We start from the raw sequence: 8,427 nt of genomic DNA on the forward strand, positions 1-8,427 counted from the left end.
ATTCCTCGCGTGCGTAATTGCCATCTGCACATCTTGGTGAAACGCCCCTCCAGTCTGCTGCCCTTCTTCCTAATTAGGCTATCTGGGATTTTGTACTGTTGGGTTTTGTTTTGCTGCTGTTTAGTTGGTTATCTGGGGGACTTGGGGGAGTGAACCTAGGGTCACTCTATAACTGAACTACATTTCCAAACTTTTTTGGGGACAGGGCCTAAGTTACCAAGGCTGGCCTTGAACTTGTGATCCTCCTTCCTCAGCCTCCCTAGTTCTTTATCTATCATAGATATTCTTTATCAGGTATTTTACAAATATTTCCCCCAGTCTATATATAGCTTATCTTTTTCCTTTTTTTTTTTTTTTTTTTTTTTTTTGGTACTGGGGATGGAACCCAGGGGCATTCGAATCCGAGCTACATCCCAAGTTCTATTTTTTCTTTATTTTTAAACTTGAGCCTGAGATCCTCCTGTCTCTGTCTCCCAAGTACTGGGATTACAAGTGTGCGCCACCATGCCCGGCATCTTGTAGTTTTTCAAACACTAACATTTGGGAGAAACTAGCTAACAGGTACAGAGGATCTCTTTGAATCATTACAACTGTTGTGAATCTGTAGTTATCTCAAAATTAAAACTGAGTTGCAAAGGGCCTCACTAAGTAGCTGAGGCTGTGTGTGAATGGGATCCTCCCGTCTCAGCCTCCCAAATGCTGTTACAGGCACCACCATGCCCTGCTCATTCGAAGTTCACATTATAAATTTGTCTTTTCAGAGCTTGTACTTGGGCATCAAATCTAAAAACTCTTTGCCTAGCCCTAGTTCTGAAAATGTTCTATTGTTTATCAAAGATTTACGCTTTTATACTCGGTGGTCTAATTCTTGCGTAAAGTCTGAGACTTAGTTCTGGGTTCTAGGTGTCTTGTTTTGCTGTCCAGCTGCACCCAGCACCATTTGTTGTTCAAGCTCTCTTCCCCACATTGAATTATATTTGCACCTTTCTCCAAAATGATTTAGAAGCTGGGGACATACTTGCCTAGCATGTGAGAGGCCCTGAGTTTGATCTTCAGAACTGCCAAAACTTGTATATATCTATATGTGCAAACATATATGTATATAACTATATATGTGTATAGAGACATTTATATGCATTAGTCTGTTTCTGACTTCTCTGTGTGTCCCTCTAATATTAGATACTGCTGGTCACTGTAGCTATAAAATAAATCTTGGTTCCTCTCATTTCCTTCCTTTCAACAACAACAAAAAATCAACAAAATCCTATTTTCCCACTCATCAGAATGGCTCAAATTGAAGACCCCGACAATACTACACGTTGGCAAGGGTGCGAGCACATATACTCCGCTGTGAAGGGCCATGAGGTAGGATACGCTAGAGCCGAGCCGGGCGTCTCTTCAGTGTAGCAGAGACAGTGAGCTGTGGGGCCACACGCCCACACGGCTAGATCTCACAAATACCACACGGCGCACAAAAGTGTCAAAAGAACAAAAGAAAAGACTCTGAAATTTACTTATATGTAATTCCAAAATAATAGAACTTACCCAGTGGTGATAGAAGTGTGAATAGTAATTACTCTGGGGGCTAAGTTGGCGGTGAAGAGGGCCATTAGCTTTCTGGAGATGACATATGCTATACTTGACCCTAGGCAGAAGCCACATAGAGGTCTGCATCTGTCTTGACATAAGATTTGTAGACTGTGTTATATTCTTTTTAAATAAAAATACGTAAGGATGTTGGCATTCAGTAGGATTCACATATGCAGTCAGTCATCCTCACTGGGGTAAGGACACTGGTACACGGATACAGAAAAGAAACAAAATCTGAAATATGTACATGTCTTTTCGTAGGAAGGGGAAAGTAACAAAGCCAGTGTTTAAAACCTTCTCTTAAGAGATGAGAGACACACACATTTTTAAATTAGGAAGTAATGTTTTTAAATTAGAAAGTCTCTCTGGGTTCATTGGTATTTGCTATAAAGAATGAGAATAAAATAGAAGCATTTAAAATGGAAAATAGGGAACAATATTAATAATGCATAGAATTCTTTTCAGGGAACTGAACCAAAATGTTGGATGTGGTTTCCTTACAATTATATGAATTTTCACGAGGCCAAAATTCAATGTTAACAGGGATGGCTTTTGAATCCTTAATAAAACAAGAAGATTCTTAAAAGTCACATTTCTTCCTGTCAAACGCCCATCTGTTTCAGGAGTGAATAAATATGTTAGCACAGCAGCTCATTTGCAGAAGTTAGTAAACATGGAAAAATTAGCTGCAAGGCATATGGGAGATATTTAGCAAATGTTTGGGCTTTTTCTTTCTAAAATAATGATATAACTTCACAAGAAAACTAGGAATTTTCAAACTGTTCAATATAACCTTCTACTCTTTTATGGTCAGGTGGCTTAGGAGACAGGGCCGTGGGCATGACCAATTCCCATGCATGGTTATGGGTTAGATAATTTCTTTTGTTATGTTTCATAATTTACATTTCTAATGATTATTTTTTAAATGCCCCTAAACTTTTAATTTTTTAATTAGAAAAATTAAGTAGGGGAACTTTAATTCCAAATTCTGGAATTAAAGTCCCAGCTTTGGGGGAGGAGGAAGCAACTTTTAATTTCTTAATTAGAACAGTTAAGCATGGATACTTTAATTCCAAATTCCCCAAAACCTCCTAGCTTTGGGGGCAAGGGGAGGATGCAGCCCTGCAGGGCTGACTCGCAGATGGGACGTGGACAATAAGACAAGACAGGCCTTTGTTAAGATTGCTCAGTCTGGAGCAAAACAGCAGCCAGAATTCATTTCTTTCCCAGGAAACCTCCTGAAATCAGATTTTCACACTCTCGTTCCTGTTTGGAAGAGACGTAGGTTTCTAGTCGGCCAGGCAAGTTTACTCACGCAGACACATGAAGAGGTAATCAAAGAGCGAGCCTCAGGAGGGGTGCGTATCCACATTAGCGCAGTCCACGCGTGGGCCCTTGCATCGTGATCCCCAAAGACCTGACTGGGAGGCGGGAGGGAGGCCGCTCTCCCCGGCCTCAGCGGGCCTGAAGCTGCGAGGTGGCTGAAAATAGGAGCCGGAGAACGGACTCCTGGACCGATGGGTGCGCTCTCCTGAGAGGAAGCACACTTGTAAAGTTACACAGGCACGCGGGCTTCCGTCCCCTTCCCATCTTCCATTCCCACTCCACATGTGTTTTCAGTAGCCGGTAACACAGGCCTTGACTTACGAGAGAGCGGCGCAGCGCGACCTGCTGTTGTTATCCTGGCAGTGCTGTGGCCCCTTTCACAAATCAAAACTGCAGAATGGGAAATGTCAGCAGGACTACTTGGCTTATTAATGTGGAACAGAGCACAGACCGTGCAGATCAGGAATTTATTTATTTATTTTTTGGTGGTACTGGGGTTCCTGGAAGCCCTTCTACCTCCGGGCTACACTCCCAGACCTATTTTTACATTATTTTAAATTTGGAAACAGGGTCTCCTAAGCCAGCGCGCGCAGCTGGCTTCGAACCTGCGCGATCCTCCTGTCTCTGCCTCCCAAGCGCGGGGATTACAAGCGTGCGCCACCATGCCCGGCAGAGATCAGGAATCTAAACCACAGTCATAATGAAATAAGGACCCAGAAGTGCGGGCTGGTCCTCTCCAAACCAGCAACTATCCGCTGGGGAAAGCTTAAGAAATTTGAGATGTTTATTCCATGTAGATCTTTTCAAAAAACATTTGGGAGCTGGGTATAGTGGTATATGCTTGTAATCCCAGGTATGTGGAGGCTGAGACCAGAGAATCACATGTTCAGGGCCAGCCTCAGCAAGTTGGCCAGACTTTCAGCAACCTACGAAGACTCTATTTCAAAGCATAAAATAAGAAGGGCATTCTACTCTGAGGTAGAATGCCCCTGGGTTCAATCTCCAGCATCACACACACACACACACACACACACACACACACACACACACGTTTAGTTAAATACCTTCATGGAAAGTTCTTAATACCATTGTATTGTTTGAATGAATTCTTTATATTCATTAGATAAATTCTTATTCTGGTAGAAAAGAGGGAATATTGTCCTCTTTAAAAGTTTATAGTTATTTGTATAAAAACTCTGTCCTTCAAGAGACCTACAAAGTGACTTTGGCTCTTACAACCAATAAAAGTTTACCACACTTGTAATGATGTTATTTACAGCATCATTTGTAACAGTAAAAGAATAGAAAAAGTCCATTAGTAGGGAATCAGTTACATATATTCCTGTACATTTAAAAGTCCAAAAAGCCAATTAAAAGTTATACAGCCTTAAAAATAAATGAGATGGATCCAAACTGAATTGCCCTAGGTTATTAAATACAAAAGATGTGGAACACAGTTATACTTTAGGAAAATAAGAAATACATAACACATCTACAGTTACTTCTAGAGGTGACCGAGGGACACACGTTTTCGCTGTATTTACGCATTCATACCGCTTTAGTTTTACCATGTGCATACACTTTTAAAAAGTAGGCAGACAAAACAGAACCTCAGCTTCTTTGGCTGATAGCTAATATTGAAAAAGTATGGAGCCAGGCGTGGTGGTGCACACTTGTAATCTCAGTGCTTGGGAGGCTGAGACAGGAGGATCACAGGTTCACGCCCAGCCTCAGCAACATAGTGAGGCCCTGTTTCAAAATAAAAGAAACAAACAGGTCTGTGGGTATAGTTCGGAGGTGGAATGCTCCTGGGATTCCATCCCCAATACAACAAAACAAAAAACAGTGCTGAAATTGGCATGTGAGGGCCAGGAACCAGAAGAGTATCAGCCATCGTTTTAACTTCCAAGAACCAGAATTGTAGGTTTCGGGCGACTTGGATGTATTTGGCCACAGTGCTGAAGCGAGTGTCAAAGATAAGCTCACTTGGAGTAATTACAAAGCTGATTGACAGGCCCAGCGAGTTTTCATTCTTACGGATTCTTTCAGAAAGTGCTCTATCATCAACACAGAGAATAGCACTGGGCGAAAAACTAGTCATTGATAACTCGGCCCAAAAATGATTCCAAAAAGTGATGTCTGGAGTTGTAGGTGGTATAAGGAACATCCGTTCCACCAGACCCCTCTTACAGACGCACAAGTGGTAACAGTCTACGTCTAATAAAGTCTAAGAGAGTCCGTCCACAACGTCTAAAATGAAAATTCCAAAGGACAAGAAAGTATTGTCTAAATTGTTTAGTTTTCCTTTGTTAGGATATAAAAAAAATAATGGTGCACATTACAAATGACAGCATTTTTATGTTTCTTTTTTTTTTTTGCGGGTCTGGGGATGGAACCCAGGGGCATTTGACCTCCGAGCTACACCCCCTGCCCTATTTTTTATTCTTTATTTTGAAACCGGGTCTCACTGAGTTGCAGAGGGCCTCACTAAGCAGCTGAGGCTGTCCTCGAACCGCGATCCTCTGGTCTCAGCCTCCCAAATGCTGGGATCACAAGCGTGCGCCACCATGCCCGGCTTCAAATGATAGCATTTTTAAATGATCTCATTTCCTGCTATGTGAATACACAAAAACTGGGAAAGCACATCCTTGGGGTAGGGGATGGACACTTATTCTGGTTAATTCTTTCATACCACAACTGAAATGACAAATTACATTTAAACGTCTCAAAATCATCTATATATTTTGATTTCCTGAAGGTACATGAAAAATCCACTTACAACTTACCCAAAAAAGTACAAGGCAAAATAATAACTTTAATTTAGAATCTTCTTAATAAGTCAAAAAGGAAAACAATTACTTCATTTCTTAAGCACATTGGACAAATGAATCTATAGGAAACATCCAGGTGTGGTGGTGCAGGCCTATAATCCCAGTACTTGGGAGGCTGAGACAGGAAGAGCGCAGGTTCAAAGCCAGCTTGGCGACTTAGGCTCTCAGCAACCTAGTAGGACCCTGTTTCCAAATAAGAAATGAAATTAGGCTGATAGTGTAGTTTAGAGATAGAATGCCTCTGGATTCAATCCCCAGAACAAGAAGAAGAAGAAAAGGAGAAGAAGGAGAAGGAGAAGGAAAAGGAGAAGGAAGGAAGGAAGGAAGGAAGGAAAGGAAGAAAGGAAGGAAGGAAGGAAGAAAGAGAAAGAGAAAAGGGAAAAGAAAAAGAAAGAAAATATATCACATAGCCAGGTATGGTTATACACATTCCAAGTACTTGGGAGACTGAGAGAGGAGGAACACAGGTTTGAGGCCAGCCTCAACAACTTAGCAGGGCCTTCAGCCACTTGTCAAGGCCCTGTTTCAAAACAAAAAATTTAGCCAGGCATGGTGGCACACACTTGTAATTCCAGCATCTGGGAGGCTGAGACAAGAGGATAGTGGTTTGCGGACAGCCTCAGCTACTTAGTGAGGTCCTTTGCAAATCAGTGAGACCCTGTTTCAAAATAAAGGGGAAAAAAGTAGGGCTGGGGGTGTAGCTTGGAGGTAGAATGCTCTTGGGCTCCATCCCAGTACTGGGAAAAAAAAATTAAAAGGGCTGGAGCTAGAGCTTGGAGTCATAGAAGACCCCTGGGTTCAATCCCTAGTAATATAATAGTAACACACACACACACACACACACACACACACACACACACACACACACACAATCACATTTGCCCCCAGTATACGGCAGCATATCTGAGACACCTCATACTGACCATTACCATCGCTTCTGCTAATGCCGCCCATTACCTGAAAAGGAGGTGTGCTTTGGGAACAGATTTTAGCCTGGGACAACCTGAAGCAGGGCTAGTCCTGGGTGCTGGTAGGATAAGTTGTAAGGGTGGAGGGCAAGTCCCCAGGACTGCTGACCCCCGGGGCTGCGAAGCTGCCATGCCGAGTGCTGGGTCCTCGGAAACAAGCCTTTGGGAAACCCCAAAGCAGAGCCCAGTGACCTGTAGCCATCAAAGGATTTTTTTTTTTCTGGTACTGAAGATGAAACCCAGGGGCATTCTACCTCTGGGAAACACCCCAGCCCTATTTTTTTATTCTTTGAAACAGAGTCTCACTGAGTTGCAAAGGGCCTAAGAAGCTGAGGCTGTCCACAAACCACGATCCTCCTGTCTCAGCCTCCTCCATGCTGGGATTACGAGCGTGCGCCCCCACGCCCGGCAAGGGTGGGTTTTGAAAGCCACGGGCCTTGGGGCGCACGCCTTGGCTTGAGACGAAATCCCATCGTAGCAGACATAGGTCCTTCCTTCCCCAGTGAGTTAGATGTGAAGATCTTGCCCTTCTCCTGCCAGGTGACTCCAAATGTGGCTGTAATGTCAAAGGTGAATTTGAAAAACCTCTATGCAATGTGAATGTGAAGAAGGAAATCACATCCTGGCTAAAGAGGAACTCAGTTGAAGCACCCATCGCTAATAGTAAACGTCTGTATTTTTGCCATCGCATCTACAACCCTCAAAGGTGTCTAAATTGGAAGACAAAGAAAGTTCTTCGGGCCTCCCACTGGCGGGGAAGGAGTCCGCCCATTCGGTCCCCTTAGTCAGGTGCGCATGGACAGACCTCTGGTGTGGAAGCCAGCAGCAGGGACAGGAGACAAGTCCAATTTCAAAAACATGATTGAATACATCTTAATGTGATTAAGAAATAGGATGACAGTGTGGTGGCGCATGTCTACATCCCAGCAATTGGGAGGCTAAGACAGGAGGATCACAAATTCGAGGACAGTCTCAGCAAGTGGTGAACCTCTCATCAACCTAAGGAGACCCTGTTTCAAAACAAAAACTAAAGAAAGGGCTGGGGTATACCTCAGAGGGGAATGCCCCGGGTTCAATCCCTAGTACCTCACACATACAAAGGAAGGAAGAAAGGAGGGAAGGAAATACACCTAGGTGTGGGAGTGCACACCTGTAATCCCAGTACTTGGGACACCGAGAGGCCTAAAAGCAGCTCCTCTGTGGGCCCGGTGGGTTCTCAAGGCGAGAGAGGCAGCAACAAGAAAGGGCTTTTTAGAAAACAGCACTTAGAGCTGGGGATGTGGCCCACACCTGTAATCCAGTACTTGGGAGGCTGAGGCAGGAGGATCGCAGGTTCAAGGACAGCCTCAGCCAAGTGGTGAGACTCATCAACCTAGCGAGACTCTAATTCAAAATAAAAAAATAAGGTAGGGCTGAGGATATAGCTCAGAGTTAGAATGCCCCTGGGTTCAATCCTCAGTACCAAAAAAAAGAGCCGGGCGTGGTGGCACATGCTTGTAATCCCAGTACTTGGGAGGCTGAGACAGGAGGATCATGCGGATTTGAAGCCAGCCTCAGCTACTTAGTGAGGCCCTGTTTTCAAATAAAACATAAAATATGTCTGGGAGTGTAACCCCGAGGTAAAAAGCCTCTGGGTTCCATCCCCAGTACAGAAGAAGGAGAAGGAGAAGGAGAAGGAGGAGGAGAAGAAGAGGAGGAGGAGGAGGAAGAGG

Source organism: Muscardinus avellanarius, assembly GCF_963383645.1.
Source record: "Muscardinus avellanarius genome assembly, chromosome: 14".
NCBI classification, from domain to species: Eukaryota; Metazoa; Chordata; class Mammalia; order Rodentia; family Gliridae; genus Muscardinus; species Muscardinus avellanarius.